The sequence below is a fragment of the Gymnoscopelus microlampas genome, assembly GCF_963454915.1.
Source record: "Gymnoscopelus microlampas genome assembly, chromosome: 24".
NCBI lineage: Eukaryota > Metazoa > Chordata > Actinopteri > Myctophiformes > Myctophidae > Gymnoscopelus > Gymnoscopelus microlampas.
This window is the reverse complement of record NC_139961.1, coordinates 3,731,070-3,756,593: the sequence shown is the minus strand read 5'-3', so window position 1 is coordinate 3,756,593 and position 25,524 is coordinate 3,731,070. Positions and strand designations below refer to the sequence as shown.

The 25,524-nt window shown below is 42.6% G+C and overlaps 1 protein-coding gene across 1 annotated transcript in view; it reads right to left on the bottom strand.

Moving 5' to 3' along the window:
• The window catches only part of abcb6a (ATP binding cassette subfamily B member 6 (LAN blood group) a), a gene marked incomplete at its 3' end in the record, with an annotated part of 160,583 nt that extends 145,102 nt beyond the window's left edge, over positions 1 to 15,481 (bottom strand). Inside the window, exon 1 of the mRNA XM_084051657.1 lies at positions 15,422 to 15,481. The remainder of the gene's footprint in view (positions 1 to 15,421) is intronic.
• Positions 15,482 to 25,524: the final 10,043 nt, after the last annotated feature.

The following is a 25,524-nucleotide window of genomic DNA, read 5'->3' as shown; positions in this document are numbered from 1 at the left end:
CACACACACACACACACACACACACACACACACACACACACACACACACACACACACACACACACACACACACACACACACACACACACACACACACACACACACACACACACACACACACACACACACACACACACTCTCTCTCTCTCTCTCACAAACACACAGGCATAAGTACACACACCCTTCTCATTTAATTCTACATATTACATACACACGCACATACACCTATGTTTTTTAACATACACACTTACACTTGTTTATACCTACAATATATTAAATATACTTATTCACCCACACACACCTTTATGAAAAATATATAATTAAATATATACTTGTGTGTGCGTGCGTGCGTGTGCAGAGGAAGAGAAGGAGTACATCAGACAACCAGAGGAGAGGTGACGGCAGGAGACGCCTCTGACCCCTGCAGTAGGCTTACTGGACCAAAAGAAGGAACCTGAATCCCGCCACAATAAAAGCTCAGACTTCTCTGCCTCTGAACTGCAGAAGAGATACTTCTCAAAATGTCATTTCAAATGAAAACGTCAACACGTACAGTATGTGTCCACAGTGTCTGCCATCCGTTGTCCAGAAACCTTTGTTTTGCTTGCTACTATGGAAGTGAAGAGAGGCTCTTGCTATGGAAGTGAAGAGAGGCTCTTGCTATGGAAGTGAAGAGAGGCTTTTGCTATGGAAGTGAAGAGAGGCTCTTGCTATGGAAGTGAAGAGAGGCTCTTGCTATGGAAGTGAAGAGAGGCTCTTGCTATGGAAGTGAAGAGAGGCTCTTGCTATGGAAGTGAAGAGAGGCTCTTGCTATGGAAGTGAAGAGAGGCTCTTGCTATGGAAGTGAAGAGAGGCTCTTGCTATGGAAGTGAAGAGAGGCTCTTGCTATGGAAGTGAAGAGAGGCTCTTGCTATGGATGTGAAGAGAGGCTCTTGCTATGGAAGTGAAGAGAGGCTCTTGCTATGGAAGTGAAGAGAGGCTCTTGCTATGGATGTGAAGAGAGGCTCTTGCTATGGAAGTGAAGAGAGGCTCTTGCTATGGAAGTGAAGAGAGGCTCTTGCTATGGAAGTGAAGAGAGGCTCTTGCTATGGATGTGAAGAGAGGCTCTTGCTATGGAAGTGAAGAGAGGCTCTTGCTATGGAAGTGAAGAGAGGCTCTTGCTATGGAAGTGAAGAGAGGCTCTTGCTATGGATGTGAAGAGAGGCTCTTGCTATGGATGTGAAGAGAGGCTCTTGCTATGGAAGTGAAGAGAGGCTCTTGCTATGGAAGTGAAGAGAGGCTCTTGCTATGGAAGTGAAGAGAGGCTCTTGCTATGGAAGTGAAGAGAGGCTCTTGGATCTATTCTGTTGTTAAGCTGTGACGTTGCGCCCCGTCAGAACAACTTCCGGCTCCAAGTGTGTGTTTTCCCAATGTGCGCAGTGCTGTCTAAAGGGTCATTCTACCGCTTTCCTGGCAACGACAAAGAGAAGAGGAAATCGTTATTTTATAAATATCTATATATAAATACATATAAATAAATATAAAAAATACATTTTGTAATGTTAATAATAAGTAAATATGTATATAAATATATATTAGCCTACTTTTTACTGTCTATGCTATTAGCATTAAGACCCTTTTTAACCCTCAATGGTTTATTGCAAAAAGATTCACGGGTTCCGACATGTTTGTTTACAATGAAGAGTGGACGACGCTGGTGCCTTTTGGATCCGGACGTGACGTCGGACTACAAAATGACGTCAGACTTAAAAACCGAATAGCTGGCAAGCTCTTCTATGAAAGGCTCTTGACAGACTAGTTGTATAAAATAAATAACAGAGCCTTTTCTCTTTAAGTTGTCTGAAACAACTTCACAGGAGAATTTCACTAGAAAAAGATGTTTTTTTTAATCTCTGTAATTCATTCTTCTGGGGTTTCATAGAGTGATTATTTTAGTTTTTTCAACTCGCATCTTGTAAATTATGTAGTCCAAACATTGTTGTATTGTTGCAATCTGGTTAATTGTGTCATCGCTGTGTATATTATAGTTTTGCAGGGGGTGGGGGTGGGGGGGGGGGGGGGGGGGTAGTGGCTCTAATGGCAGCAGCCTTAGAGCCTCAATCACATTCAAAGGTGAGAATGTGTTGCACAACAACACTGTCTACAACATTTAACTGTTGCTGCATGCTGAATCCTTCCTACAAAACTGCAAGTGTCAACATACTCTGGAGTAAGAAGTGTCCAATTGGAGGGTACATAAGTATGCTGTGTGTGTGTGTGTGTGTGTGTGTGTGTGTGTGTGTGTGTGTGTGTGTGTGTGTGTGTGTGTGTGTGTGTGTGTGTGTGTGTGTGTGTGTGTGTGTGTGTGTGTGTGTGTGTGTGTGTGTGTGTGCATGCTTGAGTGTGAAATGGGAATTAAAAGACATTTGCAGAGTCGGCCTCAGGTCTTAAAGGAGTAGGCTAGTTCACCCCAAAAAATACTTATTTCCTATGAATTACACACCCCATGAAGCCTTGAATTCATAGATTTGTTTGTGTCACATTCCTGAGCCAATAATGTGATTACCGGCGGAAAGATGCTATTGTATCCGGTAGGAGACTCAAAGGAGTCTCTTTGTGTCTCCTACCGGAAATGCACCCGGTCATTAAATAATTGCCTCAGGAATGCTTCAAAAACAAACAAAAAAAAATCCACGCATTCAATACTTCATGGGGTGTGTAATTGATAGAAAATAAGACATTTTAACTACTCCTCTAATGGGTTAAACAGACACCCACTGTTGAGTTATACACTTTCAACTCTCTCTCCCTCTGTGTGTGTGTGTGTGTGTGTGTGTGTGTGTGTGTGTGTGTGTGTGTGTGTGTGTGTGTGTGTGTGTGTGTGTGTGTGTGTGTGTGTGTGTGTGTGTGTGTGTGTGTGTGTATATGTGTATATATATATATATATATATATATATATATATATATATATATATATATATATATATATATATATATATATATATATATAAAATAATGTATACAGGGCTGAAGTGGTTAACGTATGTTTTGTAATAACAATAAAAATCTACAAAGTAACTAGAAACTAAAGATTTCAAATAATTGTAGTGGGGTAAAAGTACAATATTTGCCTCTGAGATGTAGTGGAGTAGAAGTAAAAGTATATAGACAATTGGAAATACTCCAGTAAAGTAAAAGGACCTCAACATTTGACTTAAGTACAGTGCTTAAGTAAATGTACTTAGTTACTTTAGACCACTGCTGACCAGGCAGAGTCACTGTGCTTGTCCCCCTACAGAGATGTGAACATCAGTGTGTTGAAACTAACCTCACTCTCTCACTTCCTGTTAGCGTGCAGACTGCACTTCCTCTTCTCTATACATAAGAGGAAGCACCTTCTCTTCTTCATCACGACCCTGGTTTCTACATGACTAAAGCCTTTAGCTATGCTGAAGTTAGCTCAAAGCTCAGTGTATAACAGTACATGATATGAGTTCTACATAGACACTCACATGAGATGATACTGGGAGATTTTATTTATTTTTGTTGATGTTCATATTTCAGTGTTTTCAAAGTCATAACATGTATCACTGAATTGATAGACGTTGATTTATAGAGTGATTCTGCTCATAGACCCTCAAAAAGTAGAACATCTGTCTTATTAATTTTGTTACGTTTTCATGTCTCTGAACAGCTGCATGTATCTGACAGGAACAGATTCCAGATCAGTAAACATATGAGCAGATGAGCTATCTTAAAATCACTCCTGTTAGCCTGCAGACTGTAGTTGCACGTAAACCAGGGAAAGCCCCCTCAGCAGTGGCGCAGCCAGAGTGCTAGTATAGGCTGGGCCTAGGCAGGAGTGGGTGGGCAAGCAAGTTTAAAACAAAAAAAAACGTATTTACGGTAATTATAATTTTTGCCTTCATTTTCATCAAAATACTGACAGGTGTCGCGATGCCCCGTTGACCTCCTCCAGGCAAAACACTGAGGCCAATATGACCCACACGCAGCACAGTAGACAGTGCACAAAAAAGCTCCCATTCCGTACCTGCTAGTGATGAGCGGGCCGACCCGTAACCCGCGGGTCCCGCGGGTCAACCCGGGGCGCAGGTGGTTGAGTCAGGATTTCAGAGGCAATTATGCGGGCTGCGGGTGAGCGGGTCAGCCGCTCTCAAAAAATCACATGATCTTGTTTTGTCTTTATTCCTAATAAGAATAAGAATAATAACAATAACACAGTTTGAATACACTTGGGGTGTATACTTGAAGATTATTTTCTAACCTTCATGATTTTACAGAATTATAGGTACGACCCGCGGGGCTCGGGTTGAACCATATATTTATATATGGGTTTGTGGGCTGGGTTGAGGCGGGTTGGGTTCCGTGGCGGGGCGGGTCATGAAAAAACCCGACCCGCACATCACTAATACCTGCTGACACCGGCGGCAGCAGCGGGTTCACAGGGGCTGCGGCTGCAGCAGGGAGAGTAGGCATTAGGTCGGAGGATTCTATTTCTATTACAAAAGCTAACATATTATTGTTGTTGTCAACGACCGACCGGCTGTTGCCTGTTGTTATTGTTGGGCGACAGGCTGGAGAGCTGCATTTTGTTCAGTCTGGCCTTTTTAAAGCACTTGCTTTATGGGCAATTGTTTTGCCATGCTGATTGCTGACACGGACACTACAGGCATATATGAAATTAGGGATGTCCGATATTATCGGCCTCCCGATATTATCGGCCAATATTAGCATAAAAATTGATATCGGGAAAATATCGGTATCGGTTTTTGAAAAAAAAAAAAGTTTTTTTTTTTTTTTTTTTTTTTTGCTTTATAAATAAGTTACAGGAGTTCTTACTGTATATGGTGTGTGTGATATGAAATTTGAGCTTACCCTAATCACAATAATCCCCGCATATATCGGTATCGGTTGATATCGGTATCGGTAATTAAGAGTTGGACAATATCGGTATATCGGTTATCGGTAAAAAAGCCAATATCGGACAACCCTATATGAAATGATGTTTCACTCCACAAACAAACATTTCCACTTCACCGGGTCAGCCCAGGCCCACCCGTGGCTACGCCCCTGCCCCCTCAGCAGGGATTGAGGGGGCTTGAGCACCGTCCCCTTTGCCCCTGATGCCTAAAGTGTTGCCCCCCCCCCCCCCAATCGCTCTGTAGCAATCAGTGTTGAACTAAAATAGCGTGGAATATCTCCCACAGGGACCTACAAACATACACACGCACACGCGCCCTTACAGTACTGTACATGAATACCTTAAAGCATAAGTCCACATACATGCCTAGAGTGGTGTTTTGGTGGTTGGACAGGACACCACGGCGTGTGGCCAGTATTTTTTTCACGAGCACGTGCATGTACGGCACGGTATGGTGCATGCGCATGCACACCGCCCACCGCCATACCGTACCGCTGAAAAAAAATTGCATGCCTACATACTGTGAAGACTGAACCAATCCAACACTCAGAGACAGTATTTGTGAAGGTTGGTTTTTGATTTAATTCTGAAAGATGGGTCCATTTGGTTCCATTTGTACACTCATTTGAATTAAATGAACACTAAGACTATTACTGTGTATGAATTCATAACTTACAGACTAAATGAAAACCATTTGACTATGAATTGAATACTAAGGACCTCAATGGAAACAAGACCGCAAGGACTGTTTTGGAAGGACCTTTTAGACAAAGTATTTTAATTGTATTTAATGTCTTTTTTGCCTAATAAAATATTCAAATTCAAACACCTGGGCTCAAACTGATAATGACTCATCATGAGACACAATCTTTGAACAACTTCTGTTGTTTATTAAAGCTACAAACAGTGCTAGGCCAATAAGGCTACATGTGCCAGTGCATTTCAATGCAATCCAATAATATAGAAAAACTAACATTTCTATATGACTGACTGACTGGCCAAAAGTGTGCTAACAGCCTACAACTAGGCATCGTGACTACTAATTGAAGCCGAGGCCGAATTGGGCCAAATCGCATGGATGAGCCCAAATTTCGCACACAGATAGCTCAGACCTTTGCCTACGATCTTAGCTAGGCCTCGACCCGACCCGATATGCGGTTTTCCGGAACCAACGCGAAAGGTTCGGAATCTCCATATGCGGAGTCCTGACTACTAATTGAAGCCAATGGACGCCGAATCCAAATTGGCCCGAATCGCATGGATGAGCCCTGAAAGCACATGGTTGGTGCTACAGACTCCAAATTTCGCACACAGATAGCTCAGACCTTTGCCTACGATCTTAGCTAGGCCTCGACCCGACCCGATACACAGTTTTTCGGATCCGGCACGAAAGGTTTGGAATCTCCGTATGTGGAGATGACTGACATCGGGCTGTTCCGGAGCAAGCGCTGACTCATTGTGACATCACTTCATAAAAGGCATCACATACACTAGATGAGTCAACAAAAAATCTCTGAGTGTGGCATAAACTATACAGTCTTTCTTCCTCTCACTCCGAGGTGACAGATGAAATTATATAAGCCGGCTTCTAAGCTAAGTCCAGCACTCTTGACAGACCTCTGCATATAGTCTATAAGCAGCTCTCAAAAAAATGAGTACTCCAGAAAAGCTACCAAAGCTAAACCCCGGTGAAGGAGAAATAATTCGTAACAACTTGGTACTTCTAAATTATCAGTGCAAGTTCATGGAAAGCCGGAAGGAATTGCAGGAGCAGGCCTTCAAGACATCGACTCAAGTCCTTCTTTATATACAAAAACTGGAGCAGGAAAAAAGAAAAATGAACCAAAGAATTACAAAACTCGATTGGGATGCGAAATGGAAAGCTAATAAGGCTGTTGCTGGGGATCAGATGGGACAGTCAACATCTGCTGGCCAGACAGGAGGAGCAGACGGAGGAGGAGACAGTGTTCCTGGGGAGCAGATGGAACAGTCAACATCTGGTGGGAAGACAGGAGGAGCAGACAGAGGAGGAGACAGTTTTTTTGATGAGATCGGTGATGAAGAATTAATTAACTGTGCTGCTTTTACTGAAGAAAACAAGGATCAGTCAAGATCTGAGTTGGATGAGGTGCAGACGGGGGAGACAAACATAAGACAACGACACAGACAGACACAGAGATCTCCATATACGCAGGGGTGCACATAACTGGTGCGCAGGTGCGCATGCGCACCCAAAAAAAAAAAAGCGCACCACATCAGGCGACGCGAGGCGCTTTTGCGCACCAACAGCTGGGACAGGAATTTCCAAGCTTTTATTTTATGGCAAAACTAAAAAATAAAAACCTGGAGATCGAGGCTAGGAATTTACTTCCTGAAGCCACACTCACACAATCACTCTAAAGCACCCGTCGGCCCCATGTACAGCCATTAGGCACAGGGGTAGATATATGACTCGCGTCGCCTCGCATCGCCTCGCATTGCCTCGCTGCGTGCACGCAGCCAGCAGCGGCTGTTAGAGGCACTCGTCACCGATGATGAACCGTAATGTTGCAAAATATGCTGTGAACGTCCCAATCTGGCGGATAAAATCAGCGCAGCAGCACAGGGCACCAACCTTGGGGGCTTTATCTAACAGCGTGAGAAAAAAAACGGCGAAAATCGGCGGAATTTAGAAGCAGAGCGTCCTTTTTTTCTCGCAGAGCGTCCTTTTTTTCTCGCCCCCCGCCCCCCCCCCCCCCCCTCCCCCGTTGACAAGACTGTCCGGTGGGCACCGTGCTGAACCCCCCCCCCCCCCCCCCCCGTTGACAAAACGGGACGGGCGCCATGCGCACCAAGTCACATGTCCAGGTGCTCTTCTGCGTACCAGACCTAAAAAGTTATGTGCACCCCTGCATATACGGGCATAAAAGGGACACACCCAGACACATACAGAGATGTCCATATATCACAGACACAGATAGCTCCATATATGGGCATAAATGCACACACAGATGGGCATAAATGGACACAGACAAACAGATGGCCAAAACGGGTCCTATGACAACAGGTATAATGGGGTTTGATTTAAAGGGTGGAGCATTCATTCCCTATTTACATCGTTCCTGTGTAGGCCGGTCCCCGACTAGACCCTCGGCCGCCCGAAGGGCTAGACCCTCGGCCGCCCGAAGGGCGGCCGAGCTTCTAGTGATACTAATGAAGGCTCAGTTCCATTCTGGTCAAACAGAGTCAGGGTGAGGGTGTTGACTCACTGGAAACACTGTCTGCTACACCAGTGGGTCTCAAAGTGTGGTCCAGGGACCCTCATGGTTCCTTGAGGGGGCTACAGATGGCCCCTTATGGGTTTGTATGAGTGTACAAATGGAACCAAATCTCAGGGCCACACACACACGCACGCACGCACGCACGCACGCACGCACGCACGCACGCACGCACACACACACACACACACACACACACACACACACACACACACACACACACACACACACACACACACACACACACACACACACACACACAAAACTGCCAGTATACCAACCTACAGTAGATCTCAAGAGCAGATCTACAAGCTCACAAGAGATTTAAATGGCTAATATTGAATAGCCTAAGTGTAAACAGGGTTAGAGTGGTTAACTGATTTGGAGTGCACCTCTGTGTTAAATTGGATATTTTTTCCAAAATGTTAAAACATTTCATATTTGGAAAATGTTTTTAAGTAAAGTAAAGTGTACATGATTAGAACATGCTTAAACATTCGAAAATTAAGGTATAATATTTCTACACATTTCTACAAAACCTGTATATCCAGTTTTTGGACATAAACAAGGATTTGAAGGATACAATTAATAATGATATTGATGTACCGTGCATGTTCACATCATGTACACTTTACATTACTTAAGAACATTTTTCAAATATTAAAATTTTAAACATTTTGCAAAAAATAGCCAATTTTACATCAAGGTGCCCAGATGTCCCTAGTGCCCACCTATCCTGTATCCTCTGTAAATAGCAGGTGGGCTGGGCTCACAGATCAACAAATTGTCAACAGACAACACTATAAATCTACTGTCATCATATGGCTAATACTGATACAAATACATTATCCTATATTATGAACACTGAATAAAAAACGGTACTCTATCTGCAAAGTAGCCTATTTCAGCCAATAAAACAATTAAACTATCAAACAGTTGCAAAGTAGGCAAAACAAACAATGTAACTAATAATGTAACATTCCATGTAAGTGTCACAGATTGCTAACGTGTTAAATCCTGCACACACATGTCAGGGTGACAGATAAAGTCCTTATTAGTTTGATTTAGATTGTCAGAGGACAAAGATATGCTTGTTAACTCCTGCAGAGCAGAGATCAAAGAGAGAGAGAGAGAGCTCCATCCATGGTGGTCACTTTGTTAACACCTTGTTAAGTACCTGGCAGGCTGTCGTTTCATTTACAATGCCTAATGTCACTTGTATGCAAATGACAAATCCGTATGAGAACTCAATAAATAGCTAGATGAATCAATCGAAAAAAATACAAAAAAATAATATTTTTTTTGTCAATAGATCAGAACTGGGCTGGCCAATCAGGGGGGGCAATTGCCCCCCTTGCCCCCCCTATAAAATCGCATATGACCAGTGGGTAGGTTTGATTTCGAGCCTATATTCCAGCTTAAAATGCGCTGAAGCCAAGCAACGCTTTTGACAGAGAGAGGGGGGCAAGAGCAAGAGAGAGAGCACGAGAGAGAGAGAGAATTCCGTACGGACCGATGTGCCCCGACCAACAGCAAAATATAGATTTATACATTTGACAACATACAGCCAAAATCCCCAAATAATGAGTCTTAATATCCAGCAATAAATATAAATGAATAACTCCAAACAAAGCTCCTGTTCCTTTTTTTAAATTATTATTATTTAAAAACAATTTAAAATGGTGAAAATAGCCAATCTACAAGCTCTAATTATTATTAATAATTAAGAAATACTATATTTTAAATGGTGAAAAATCAACTAAAGTCAAAGTCATTAATAGTGCAAGTTCAATTACATTTAATTTGAATGAAAATAACTTGTGGGGAAAATATAACATTCAATCTCTAATCTGTGATTCTAATGTGATTAATGTGACCCCTACCTATACAGTCAGTGAAGTCCAGGGCTGAATGTAACAAATATTGATACTGGCATTGATACTGGCATTTGGCCTTTATGCCCTCCAAAATGTGACAACACCAAAGGTCAAGTGGCATTGCCCCCTAGGCAGGTAAAATCCTGTCTAGGGCACCAAATTGCTCGGGCCGGTACTGTGTGTGTCATTGATTGATTCCCCAAAAATAAGATACAAAGCTTATCAGTTCAATAAGGAACGTGTTTTTAGTTTCCAAATAAGTGACGATTCCTTGTTTCAAGGGACGGTTGGTAAACCATCACACTGGACAGACAAGTGCACTCCTCTAGTGCTGTTCTCTAGTCTACACCAAATGTTCACTAACTTTTCAGGCCACAACCCACAATTTGAACTGGGGATCCCTCAAAATAATCCTATTTGAACTGGGGACCACCCCACCTTGACAAGCTCTTGGAATTGTAGGCATTACATTAAGTTTGTCTCGGTTCCACCTCGCAGTGCGAGGCGTTGTAGATTGGCTATTTGGGGGGGTTGTTGTTTTTTCCCCCTCAGTGCCTGTTCTGAAAAGACTGTAGTCCAAATGATGCTAGAGAGATGGAAAGAGGAAGTACAATCATTTGAGCTGCGTTCAGCACTTTGAGTGAGAGGAGGGGCTGCTATACATGTGGGCATTAGGCAACGAGTGTGTGTGTGTGTGTGTGTGTGTGTGTGTGTGTGTGTGTGTGTGTGTGTGTGTGTGTGTGTGTGTGTGTGTGTGTGTGTGTGTGTGTGTGTGTGTGTGTGTGTGTGTGTGTGTGTGTGTGTGTGTGTGTGTGTGTGTGTGTGTGTGTGTGTGTGTTGCATTCTTAACCTTTCAAATAGAGAACACAGATCACAATAAATATGAATATATTTGGCAAATGAGTATTGAAATGGTTTGACATATTCAGAATCAGCAGGCTACTGAACAATGTATATTTGTGTTTCTGTGCAGTGTGTTGATATCTCCTCCACTACACCACTGTGTGTGGTGACTGTGGAAACCTTCAACTAAATCTCTCATCTACTGTACATAATGTACATTTTCAATAACAGCAAAGCTTTCATTACATGATTTTCCATGTCAGGAGTATTAAATGTGTGATAATCTGATGGAGCCTGTATTGACCACTACTAGAGTCATGTTATTCATTGACTACAATAGCATCGTTTTTGTCCCAATCTAAAGTATTATAGATGCAGTCCTGGCTAGCTTTACAGGGCAGGACATGGGTCTAAACACTGTCCATTATCCACTTTTCACTGAGGTCATCTGATGTAAAAATGTGATCATTCAAGCATGCACTCCTGAAAATTCTCACATGCTCATTAACATGGCAAGTTTTGCATCTGTTTCTTGCATTCCAGCCAGTAGAATAAACACATACTGATCACCAGATTATGAATTACAGCTGGTGATAATATGACACAATAACTCCTTACATATTATACTGATATAGAAAGCATAACATTGTGTCTGTTCATTGTGTCTGTTTGTACAGAGACCTACAGAGATGGTGGTTACAGAGAGGCAGGCTTGTGGTTAGCTTGAAGGTTTCACATCTGACATTTTGTTGATGTCAGGCAGAAACCTTGTATGTCTAGAAACGTTCCTTTATCATAAACAAAATGTACAATTTTCAAAACAGTGAAAATAGCCGATCTACAAGCTCACAACGCATCACATTACGTTCGTTGTGAGCTTGTAAATCGGCCATTAATCTTACGAAAGCACATTCAAAGTTCAATATGGAGATACAAGGGTTCTGCCCGACGACAACGATTTATTGGTGCTATGCATGATGTACAGCCTGCTCTGTGTGTCACGCTCACATCCCGGTATAGAACCCCGAACACAGAAAACACACAAAGGAAAGTTTTGACAAAAAAAATGAAAACTCCTGAATGAAATCTGATCAACTCCTCTAGTAGAAGGAAACACAAACTTCAAGGTCTAAAATACAAAACAAGAAAGCAACTGGAGCAGGAATACAAAAAGCACAGCAGCAAACACCAGAAAATAACACTCCTTATATACACACACCAGTCCAATGAACAGACTGTACAGCTGGGCTGTCCAGGTGGGAACAGTCTGTCAATCAGGGCCTCACACTCACACAGAGGGGAGGGGCTGAGCAGAGCGTAATGCTTGTAGATCTGCTATTTAGATGCTAAAGTAGTACATGTGGTAAACGAGGCCGGGGCGCCGGTCCAGCACGCTCACGGCCCTAGTCTGGGTTCGAATCCACCATGGTGTTTGGAGGACGTAAGCCAGGCGGGGAGGGGGATATTTGTCAGTGAAGTGATTTATAATGAATTGGAGAGATCCTTCTAATTAAAATGCCAGTTGTTTAATTCAGTAAATGTCAGAGAGGGATTTTCTTTGAGGTTTTTTCATCAGTGAGAAGTGAGATTTACACCAGAAAGAAAATGAAAAATAGAATATGCTGTTTAACCCTGTTTATCACTGTGGAACCTCAGTTAGAACAGGTTCACAATTTAAACTTAAAGGAGAATTTTGGACTAAAGTTTTATTACCTTTTCTATGATGTTATGATATCTTAGGATGAATGGTACAGTAGAAAAATTTCATAACTCCACCCCTGGTCCGCCAGAGCTTAAAAGCCCTCTAAGCTGCCTCATTCACTTGAATGGGGAATCTCACTTACAGTTGAAGCGGATTGGCCTTAGGTTAGATCACATATTTTAATAGCTTTTTTTTTTTTTTTTTTTTTTTGAGATCTGACATTCATAGTGACAGAACACTATGCAACCAAAAAAAAAAAAAAAAAAAAAAACAGAGGTCTCGCTAGACGAGATTGAAATCTCGAGATTTCAATCTCGTCTAGCGAGACTTCTGTTTTTTTTAAAGGATGTGGGTGTCAATTCACTGAACACACCATGTTAAGTGGTCAGATGGGTGGGCTGTGGGCATTTTGTTTTAATGATCAATCAATCATAAACATTTGGGGGAACCATTATTAATGTTCCATTGTTGAATAGTTTTAGCATTATTATGTAATGCTCTTACTGTGAACACTAACCCAGCACCATGCCCCATTATTAAATAATTGTATATTATTATTAATATAATATTTGAATTAAACCTTTATTTAACCAGGTAGACCTCATTGAGACATAACATCTGGGGCGGCAGTGACTCAGGGGTAGAGTGGCTGGTAGAGCGGTCGGATTCTCGATCCCGGGCTCCCCCAGAGTTAGTGTGGAAGTGTCCTTGAGCAAGACACTGAACCCCTTATTGCTCCCGATGAGCAGGTTGGTGCCTTGCATGGTTTCCTCCTCCATCGGTGTATGAATGTATGGGTGAATGTAATGCACAATCTATGTAAAGCGCTTTGGCTAAAAGTGCTATATAAATGCACCATTTACCATATATAAATGCACCATTTAACATCTATTTTTAGGCAGCACAATAAATAAAAACACATTTAACCTTCAAAGACAAATAGTTGTCACTCATCACGTGAAATGTCTTTCGCTCTTTGATGAGCGGCAGGGTGTTTAGTGGTGAGTCATCATCATTCATTTGATGACCGGGTCATCGGTCAATAGGACCAATTCCTCTGGTCATCAAATGATTGGCTCAGGAATGCAACAAAGTTTTGGATAACTACTCCTTTAACTCCTGCAGTTGTCACACAATGCGACAGACAGACAGACAGACAGACAGACAGACAGACAGACAGACAGACAGACAGACAGACAGACAGACAAACACACACACGTGTTTTAATTAGCGGTCTTTGCTGAATGTGGGTGCATCCACACATGTACGTCAAGTTGTCGTACGGAAGTCCCATCCACTCCCATGTTAAGTTAAATGCCGGAAGTTCCGTCCCGGTTTTTCCTATAACATGGGAGTGGATGGGACTTCCGACTTCCGTACGACAACTTGACGTACATGTGTGGATGCACCCTGTGTCTCCCCATCTCTCTCCTCTGTTTCCTGTCCATCTATACTATAAAACTATACATAAAAGGCAGAAAAAGACCAAAATATATCTTTAAAAAAAAGAAAGGCATTGCTTTTCCAATTTCAGTGTTTATATGCCTTTTTCAGAATGGACAAAATGAATGATTCTTTTTTTTCTGGTTTATATCGGTTATCGGCCATAACAGCAATTATTATATCAGATATCACTCAACTCACCATACGATTCGAATCACGATACTAGGTTCACGATACATTTTCTTAAACACAATAATTTTCCAGACAAAAGTATTTTCTATACTATAATAATGTGTTTTCTCTCATCCTCTTTTCAATACAGTAGCAAATGACTGAAAACTCTTTCCATCAATTCTCTTACAAAAATCCTGTATTTTCTTCTTTTGTGGACTATTTTTTGCATCGCGATACATTTTTTATTAAATGGATTTAAATTGTCACCAGTTTGAATCGATTTTAATAGATTTACGTTACATGCCTACATTTCAGATAAATAAAACGTTTTTTTTCCCCAATTCCAGTGTCAGTTATTTTGTTAGTAGATGTACAGATGTTTTCCTTCCTGATACCCATAGCTTGAGTATCGCTCAATACTGAGTACTGATCCAATACCAGTGTGTAGTTTAAACACATCTAGGACAGTGCTTCTCAAAGTGGGGTCCACGGACCCTCAGGGTTCCTTGAGAGGGTTCCAAATGGACCCTTACAGGTCTGTAACTCAGAGAGTGTACAAACACTGGGACCACTTACGGGTCCATTTGGTTCCATTTGTACACTCTCAGAAATTAAAAGATTTGAGAACCACTGATTCAGGAATAAATAAATAAATCCATTAATAAATGTTAAAGTGCAGCTACAAGTTTGTAAAGGAATAATGCAAATAGTACAGTAAGAGTATAAAACATCAACTGAAGAGATTAAAATATGACTAAATGAAATATTATCATGTGATAAATGACAAAGGTATCGTATCGGCATAGGCTGGAACACTCACCGATACCGACACCAGTATTTTAGTCCACGGACCCCCATCTAAAAATAGTTTTTGTGCCAAGGACCCCTGTACCAGATTTGTATTGTTAAAATGTAAAAAGAATATATATATATTTTCCCCAAGAAGTTTAAAAAAAATAGCCGATCTACAAGCTCACAACGTGTTGCACCGCAACGCGTTGTGAGCTTGTAGATCGGCTATTTTCAAATATCCACTGGGAGACATAAGTTTAAAATGCTCATGTGACCTAGCCGTCCTTTTTTGGGGCTTGTTTTCATAAACCTGGTTATTTCTCTCACAATATCTGGCAACATTGTCTCTCACCTGTTGCTGGGGGTCTCCCAGAGCCCAACACCATGCAGTGAGGACTGAACCATCTCTCACCTGTTGCTGGGGGTCTTCCAGAGCCCACCACCAGTGAGGGCTGAACCAGGAGACGAAGGCCAGGTTCTCTGCACAGAAGGCCAGGGCCCAGAAGAGCAGCAGGGCGGCGCTGTGTCCTCGGGTGCGATCCATCACCAGCACCCTGCGTCTCTCCACCCTGAGCAGGACCACGGCCCAGACCCAGCCCAGCGCCGAGAAACAGCCGTACAGAAGCACGTAGCCGGGCAGCTCCCCTCCACTGCAAAGCATAATAAAGAGAAATAAACAGCCGTACAGAAGCACGTAGCCGGGCAGCTCCCCTCCACTGCAAAGCATGGAATAAAGAGAAATAAACAGCCGTACAGAAGCACGTAGCCGGGCAGCTCCCCTCCACTGCAAAGCATAATAAAGAGAAATAAACAGCCGTACAGAAGCACGTAGCCGGGCAGCTCCCCTCCACTGCAAAGCATGGAATAAAGAGAAATAAACAGCCGTACAGAAGCACATAGCCGGGCAGCTCCCCTCCACTGCAAAGCATGGAATAAAGAGAAATAACGTCTCATGACTGAACCATTCTGTTAGCAGCACCCCATACAGTATCACAAAACATACAGGAACCACTTCAGCCCTATATACATTTAGGCCATTTGAAAATAGCCAATGTACAAGCTCACAATGTGTCGCGATGCCTCCCCCCCCCCCCCCCCCCCCACACACACACAGTAGGGGTGGACAATTAATCGGTCATCATATCGGTATTGGCCAATGTTGGCCTTAAATGCAATATCAGTATCGAACCGATATCAAGATAATATATCAGTAATATATCAGGGCCCGGACCACTGGCCTAGAGGTCCGGGCACCTAGGCTCATAAGCAGCCTGACAGCTCACCGCGGGTTCCTGCCTTTGCTGCATGTCTCTCCCCATCTCTATCCTCTGTTTCCTGTCCATCTATACTATAGAACTATACATAAAAGGCAGAAAAAGACAAATGCCTTCTTTAAAAAAGAAGGCATTGCTTTTCCAATTACAGTGTTTATATGCCTTTTTCAGAATGGAACGGTTTATATCGGTTATCAGCCATAACAGCAATTATTATATCAGATATCACTCAACTCATGATACGATTCGAATCACGATACTAGATACTAGGTTAACGATACATTGTAGCTGCACAATAATTGTTAAAGGACAGCTACAAGTTAGTAAAATAATAATACAAATAGTACACTAAGAGTATAAAACATCAATATCAACTGAAGCGATCAAAATGTGACTAAATTAAATATTATCATGTGATAAATGATGAGGTATTGTATCATAGGCTGGAACACTCACCGATACAGACACCAATATTTTAGGCAGTATGTCGGCCTAGGTGACTGGACCGCGACGACAGAGGTCCAGGCTGCAGATATACAAGCGTGTACATCTGCTATTTCTGAAAAAAACAACAACAAATCTTCTCTTCTGGGGGGTCCCTGGCACAAAGCATTTTCAGATAGGGGTCTGCGGGCCAAATACATCATTTTGGGTGGTCCTCCTTGGCACGAAAAGGTTTGAGAACCACTGATTTAGAAGACACAGGGATTGACACTAACGGCTGCCCGACTGCCCGTGGTAGGTAAACTAAACTTGCGGGCAGGTGGAGTTTGCTTTGGGGTTGCCCGACCGGGCAACTGCGCATTTGGGTGAGGACACAACCGTCTTTAGTTCACTATAAACACAACACGAGATATCTATTTTCAGCGCAGCAGTGCTTCTGCGAGAGAATTTTCGGGAGCCCCGACCATCTTTTCACTGACAGTGAGGTCTACAAACTTACAGTAGCTTGTCCTATGTTATGGAGTTATGTCATAGAGAGTTATGTAGGCTACACAACCTGGCTGGGTTAAGGATATAAACCCGACGCTCCAATATTAACGTGGCGGCACGGAATCACTGCATTCCGCCCGAGTCTCATGTACCGCTACGCTACGGACACGGACATGAAAGACAAAGTTGGGCGGGCGCACGCGCGTGTGTGTGTGTGTGTGTGTGTGTGTGTGTGTGTGTGTGTGTGTGTGTGAGAGAGAGAGCGAGAGAGAGAGGCGTGTGCGTGTGCAGCGAGGCCAGCGGGGGAAACTGTTTCTTATTGGCTTTTCATGTCTTTGGTCGTATTCTGGTTCGTCTTCATGTCGTAAAATCGGGGCGTCTTGAGAATATTTAAGGGCGTGTTATTGAAATTCAGCCGTGACATTTATCAACGCTGGGACCAAGTGTACGCTCGGATCAGCTGTGTAGGATGCGTTGATAAATGTGACTTCGACGTTGGTGTACGGCCGAATATATGGAAAAATATATGGCGGTTTATACGCTGCGTTGATAAATGAGGGCCACTGTCTTTTAATCATTGCCTTGTCCAACATGGTGGATGAGACACATTCTGAATGCCTGCAATGTCCATATAGAGGGCTTTACATAGCACTATATGCCTATAGAGGGCTTTACATAGCACTATGGCCCTCATTTATCAACGCAGCGTATAAACCGCCGTATATTTTTCCATATATTCGGCGTACACCAACGTCGAAGTCACATTTATCAACGCATCCTACACAGCTGATCCGAGCTTACACTTGGTCCCAGCGTTGATAAATGTCACGGCTGAAACGAGCGTCATTTAAATAACACGCCCCATAAATATTCTCAAAACGCCCCGATTTTACGACATGAAGACGAACCAGAATACGACCAAAGACATGAAAAGCCAATAAGAAACAGCCCCCCCCCCCCCCCCCCCCCCCGCTGGCCTCGCCGCACACGCACACGCACACGCCTCGCACACGCCTCGCACACGCCGCTCTCTCTCTCTCTCTCTCTCTCACACACACACACACACACACACACACACACACACACGCCCGTAGCGTATTGTCACGTAGGCTTGTAGCCTACATGAATGACATATTATGATACCAATCACATTGGCATGAATGGAATACTTTTGTAGATTAATGTATTTAACCCATACCGAGCAGTGCGCGTTCGAGTTACACTAAAATAAAGCCCTCATGTAGGCTATTCCCATTTCCCAGTGAGACTCGGACCGTCGGACGGGCGAGTCCCGTCCCGCTCCGCATTAATGAGAGATAGCCTGGAGAGAACATTAATGAATGAAGGCTGGTGTGTGTTGGACCATGGGTTAAATGTCTGATCTCCCGGTGGCCATGAAAATATAACAGCAGCGCCGCCTGTTAGACCGGTGCTCGCGCAGAAGAGTGCTCTCGCAGAAAGCGCCCGTATATTTTGAAAATAGCAGATCTACAAGCTCACAACGCGTTGCTGGCTTGTGAGCTTGTAGATCTGCTATTTTCAATACAGACAGATCTACAATCTTATCTGAATGACTGTTAAAGCAGTTTGTTTAAATTACTTTATAAAATGTTATATTTTCACAGGGATTATTTAGTAGTGTAGATAGACTCCGGGCAAAAGGCGTGGCCAAGCTTAGGCTGAAGTAGTTACGGTGGCCATATTAAGGGAGCTCCATAACAACAGCTAGTATCAACAACATTGACAGTTACCCACGAGTCACGACGTGTCCTGAACTACAGCGAATTTATTGGTAAAGGACAGAAGATGGACCTGGCAATGCGTGACAGAGAGTTACCATACAGAGAGAAGCTGAATGCAGACGCAAAGGCACGCTACCTGCGATCAGTGTTGCCATATTTTGCGAGAGAAATAAGCAACCAGGTCTATGAAAACAAGCCCAAAAGAAGTGGCTTAGATACATCGACTACTTGAAAATAGCCGATCTACAAGCTCACGTGAGCTTGTACATAGGTTATTAAAAAAAACTCTTGCAATAAAATAAAGAACATTTGGAATATTTTTTAAAACATTCTAACAACACAAATGCTCCCTGGCACAAAACATTTTCATGAAAATATTTGAGAACCACTAGTTTAATTTTTTTTGTTTTAAAAAAAAAGCCTAAATAAGCAAGCACCTAAATAAGCCTAAATAAGCAAGTACACTTTATAAATAAGCCATACAAAACTACTAATTTTACAAGCAACTTCACATAAAAAGAAGCCCAAAGTCGCTTATAATAAGCCGACATGGCAACGCTGATGCTGATCCTAACCTCGCCTCCAACAGATCTTTATATGTTTGATTGTGTGCTGTCATGCTCGTTTGAGCTTATATGTGTTTGGGAATGTTGTTGAAGGTTATGTTATTTCGTCAGCTGACACCCAAGCCATACTACATTTATTTGATATCTCCGACGTCTGAACACTTGCTGACAGACAGACAGCTGTTTACTCAGCCACCGTGACCGTGAGCCACCCACGTTAGACCCACGTTAGACTACGTTTCTCAGACTGGACACATAGAGAAACACAATTTAGCTGTTAGCTCAATCTCATTGTATGTAAGATACCCATTTGTATTTAAGATACCCATGCCAAGCCGTTTCTTTGATATCTCCGACATCTGATCTCCAACAGCTTTTCCTCCAGGTTGGAAATGTGTGCAATTTAACTTTTTTAATTTAACGTCTGAAACCTTGGCATTGCATCCGATAATGCAGCACTGTCGTACCATTGCTAAATTAGAGCAACAGACAAGTTAGAGATAGATAATAATGTACACCGTCTACTTGCTGGACAACAAACACAGGACTACAGACTACACTACACTACTCTACACTTGTGGCAGCTGTCAATCTACTCCCTCAAGATGGCGGCGGAAGTGGCACGATTTAAGGGCGTGGCGACCATGTTACGTCGCTATGCCCGGAGTCTATACAGATTTATGAGTGGATTAGGTGTCCAATGCCTCTCAGACAGTCAAACAATGCTGCTCCGCAGGTCTAGGATGGAATAAACGGGTGCAGCCAACGTCAACAACTGGTCCCGACCAGACGTGAGATCTCAGCGTACCGTAGGATAAAGCCCACGTCAGGATATATTGATAAATGCCGAAAATTGCGGTGATCTCGCCGTACGCCCATTATTTGGTCTACACCGCGTTGATAAATGAGGGCCTATATGCCTATAGAGGGCTTTACATAGCACTATATGCCTATAGAGGGCTTTACATAGCACTATATGCCTATAGAGGGCTTTACATAGCACGCCACCACAGAATAGTTGAGAACAAAGGACATATCTAAACATTTTACACCGTCAGTGAGAAACATTCCTGCATGTCAAACCCTCCAGAGCACGCACACACACACACACACACACACACACACACACACACACACACACACACACACACACACACACACACACACACACACACACACACACACACACACACACACACACACACACACACAGAACACTGACAAGGAATCTAACAAGTTTCATTTCATATCAACAGATAGATACAGGGGTCTGGGGCTCCTCCCCCAGAAACTTAGAGTAGATCCATTCATCTACTGACCTTTAACAGGTCGGGAGCAGTGGTGAAAGTAACTAAGTACATTTACTCAAGTACTGTACTTAAGTACACTTTTGAGGATTTTTTTTAACTTTACTGGAGTATTTCCCATTTGCAATACTTTTACTTCTACTCCACTACATCTCAGAGGCAAATATTGTACTTTTACTCCACTACAATTATTTGAAAACTTTAGTTACTAGTTACTTTGCAGACATAAATTATTACATTATAAAACATACATTAACCACTTTAGTCCTATTTTATACCTATAGGCTATTTTAAAATAGCCGATCTACAAGCTGCATTGTGAGCTTGTAGATCTGCTATTTTCAAACATTTCAGTACTTTTACTTTTGGTACTTTAAGTACATTTTGATACCAATACTTTGGTACTTTTACTCAAGGAAATTTTCAACACCAGAATTGTACTTCTTTACGTTCAATGCCATCTGTTGCCAAGCCATATTGTAATACAGTTAATAGGCTCATAGGCTGCTTATAAATCCACAATGAAATGATCAACGGATCGTCACCTGCGCTTGTCGTTCCGTCTTTTGAGTTTAACTCTGTTCAAAACTATTAAATAACCAATGGCGTCATAATGGCTGATTTTACACTTGGTTGCATCCCGATGCTTTTCTTTTTTTTCCGTTTCTTGACCCAACCTGCAGGACAGATTTCATATCAATAAATAGAGGCTTGTTTTTTAGATTGTAAATTGAAATAAAACTGCTTTATTTAAATCCAAATAAATATATAAAAAAGAAAATAATGATCAACCCTACTCTAGATCAGTGGTTCTAAACTTTTTCAGGCCGTGACCCCCCAACATAATCATATTTGAACTGGGGACCCCCCCCCTGACAAGCACTTTATTATTGACAAGCATTATTTTGTTTGACTCGGTTCCACAGATACAAATTGTGAAAATAGCAGATCTACAAGCTCACAACGCCACGCAATGCGAGGCGTTGTGAGCTTGTCATTTTTTTGCCTCTTTCTTATATTATTTGACTATTTGGCCAATGTTTGACCAGTTGTTATGGTATAGTTTGTTGATTACTTTTGATGCAGTAATGGTCTTTTTCTTTTCTATCTGCCTTTCTTTTGTATTAAAACAGGCAGGCAGGCTAAAATGTCAACGTTTTCCTTTTTGATTTTGATATTTAGTGGGTATCGTCCGAATACGTTGGATGCCGAGAGAGGATTTGCAGAATTCGGCATCAGAGTCTTAATTTGGTGTTTATCCCATTACTAGTTCTTGATTGGCAAGTGGGCCCCAGACTCTCTCTCTCTCTCTCTCTCTCTCTGACATGCCCTTTGACACTCACTGACTTTTAATCACTGTCTTGTCACCAGTAGCAATGAGTGAAATTCCACCCCAGGTGCACCAGGACATTCCATGATATTTTACATGCTGTGAGGTGATGAAAGGCTGTGTCAAAAAATGCCATCAATGATTAGGATCTTGAGTTATTCAACACTTTGGACTGTGGCTTTTCAGACAAACTGAACTGGTTCTTTTGTTTGATCGGTATGTTGGAATGCTGAGTGAAGTGTAGTTCCACCAATGTGAGTTGAATTTATTCTTGCTAGACGTGTGTGTGTGTGTGTGTGTGTGTGTGTGTGTGTGTGTGTGTGTGTGTGTGTGTGTGTGTGTGTGTGTGTACATGCAAGATACAGCTTCACATCTTGTGTTATGCACATATAACCTTGTTTATTACACGGCTTGGTTGAATGCTCGATTCTGATTGGTCAGTCATCGGTCATTATTTCTGGATAATGACCGATGAGCTCTATAACGGACCGCTGTGTAATCAGAGACTCAGAACACCTGCTCATGTCAACCTGTGCTGCTTGGTTATATGCTTTATCCAACATGACAGCCATGTAAACAAACAAACAATGTCATTTACAACTAAACGTTGCTCTCAAGAATGTTTTTGAAAACATTTGAAGTGAGAAATAGACGATGCAATAACCGAGAAGTCATTCTATTTGATCCACTGCGCTTCCTTGTTTATCGTGGCACAACAACGGGGGAATACCAAAACGCTCGCCCCAAAACATAGTCGCCCAGGGGAAAATCCGGCGGTATTACAGGCAAATCGGCAGTAAATAGAATGGGGGGCGAGTGTGTTTTGGGGCGAGTTTTTTTCCATTTCGTCATTTGTTTTTGCGAGGCGAACTTGTCCGCCCAGCCCAATACTTATGGAATACTTTCATTGCCGTAAGCAAGGACATACTTCGTTTTGTTGTTACTTTTGGGTAAATGTATTTATGTATTTATTAACGCCTCGGTGGTTAATCGCCCTGTCGGGCTTTAAATTTCAATAATGACTACCTCCCCATGCATTATCCCTTGCATAGAGCTTCTCACTTTATCTGCCCAATATAATGATTAATTCATTCCTTTATTGTTTAAGTCATTTGCTTTTCACATGTACATATATCTCAGCAGTATATACACACACACACACACACACACACACACACACACACACACACACACACACACACACACACACACACACACACACACACACACACACACACACACACACACACACACACACACACACACGTTTTAACTAGCTACCTAGTTTTGAGGTCGCCTCCATCTGCTGTCATAGATTAAGCAAGAAAGATAATTAAGCTACAGCTGACCGTGCTTAATGGTTGATTAGAGTGGATGACGGTATTTCTTTTGACTACAGCCTCTTTGTTCATAAGATCAGGGGGCCTACACCCCCTGATCAAGAACAGCTTTCGTTTTAGACTGTCGGAAAAGCTATAATAAATGTAGCCTACATTTATTTGGTTATGTTATAGTTTTGAACAGAGTTAAACTCAAAAGACGGAACGACAAGCACAGGTGACAATCCGTTGATCATTTCATTGTAGATTTATAAGCAGCCTATGAGCCTACTATTGACTGTATTACAATGTGGCTTGGCAACAGATGGCATTGAACTAGCCTGGTTCCAGACGAATCTGCCGTTGCAAGATTAAATTGCACTTGATGAATGAAATGCTGCGCTGATGTAAATTGTTGTAAAAACGACCCATAACACTCCCTCCCTCTCTCTCCCAACCTCAGCCTGGACCTCCTGTTAAAGGTGGCTCTTTAATTGCTTCAGTCATCAAATCAATAGGTAAGCTTTTTTTATGGATGAAATTGCAAATGATACCCATCATTTTCCATTGCTATAAAGCCTGATAAACTCCCCAAATTCACCAGAATACAGGAATGGATCTACTTTAAGGTTCTGTTGGAGGACCCCCATACCCCTATATCTATCTGTTGATATGAAATTAAACTTGTTTCATTCTTTGTCATTCTTCTGTTTCTTATGGGCCTGCCTGCCTGCCTGCCTGCCTGCCCTCCTGTCTGTCTGTCTGTCTGTCTGTCTGTCTGTCTGTCTGTCTGTCTGTCTGTCTGTCTGTCTGTCTGTCTGTCTGTCTGTCTGTCTGTCTGCCTGCCTGCCTGCCTGCCTGCCTGCCTGCCTGCCTGTCTGCCTCATCGATGTATGCCTTTACAAAATATATGTTTTGTATTATTGTATTCAGTATTATTTCTTTGTTTTAGAGCTATACATTTGTGAAGTGAATACATAATGATGTTTAGATGCCTGTCAGATTGTCAGACAATGCTGCTCCACATGAAGAAAACATGTAGACAAATCCTACACGCCCTCAGACCAGAAGTGAGTTCTGAGCGTGCCGTACGCTCAGGTCAAAGTCACGATGGAACCATAAAATGCCGACAATTAAGGTGATCTGGCCGTACGCCCATTATTGTCTCCGCCAGGCCGAAAGGCATGGCGAGAGAGTATGTTTTACCCCCTGTCCGTCCGTCCGTCCGTCCGTCCGTCCTGTCCGTCCGTTACCAGCTAATCTCTGGCCCCGTTGGCCCGGCCGCTGTGAAACTGAGCACGCACACTCCCTGGATGCCAAGTCAGAACCTCTGGCCCAAATCTTTCAGATTGGCCTGTTATAGCGCCACCAGGAGGCCGATATGTGCAAAACACATTTATCCTACTCCTACAGATTTTGTCCAAACATCACACAAATCGGTACACAGTATCTCTAGTCATGTGATCAACACGGATTTATCCGATTTCCCATATTCCATCCTGATTGCCTAAGATTGGCTTCCAGAGTTTGCAGGATTGGTCTGTTTGCTTCAAATCATGAACGCAGCTTGCGATTTCCGTGAAATTTCACACGCACAGTTCTATTAGGCCGAGGAAGAAATGCCACCCTTTTCACATTGGCCTGTAATAGCGCCACCAGTAGATCTAATTTAGCAAAACACATTTTTGGAACAAAATGCCTCAAATCGTGAATGCAGTGTCCGATTGCAGTGAAAAGCCCTTGAACAAATGGGACCCTTTTCACATTGGCCTATTATAGCGCCACCAGGAGGCCACAATAACGTACCTGACCTGGCGGAGACCTGTGCTCCGAGGAGCACTTTTTCTAGTTTGGTCTGCACCACTTTGAGCCAGTATCTCTATGGGCATGTGAATGATGTGATCAAGACGGATCTGTCCACGTTTTCATATTCCATCCTGATTGGCTAAGATTGAATTGGCATTGGGCACATTGGGCAAGGGGAGTCACAATAGGGCAAGACATGAGGGCATAAATGACAGGGAAGAGGGTCAGGTCACACAGG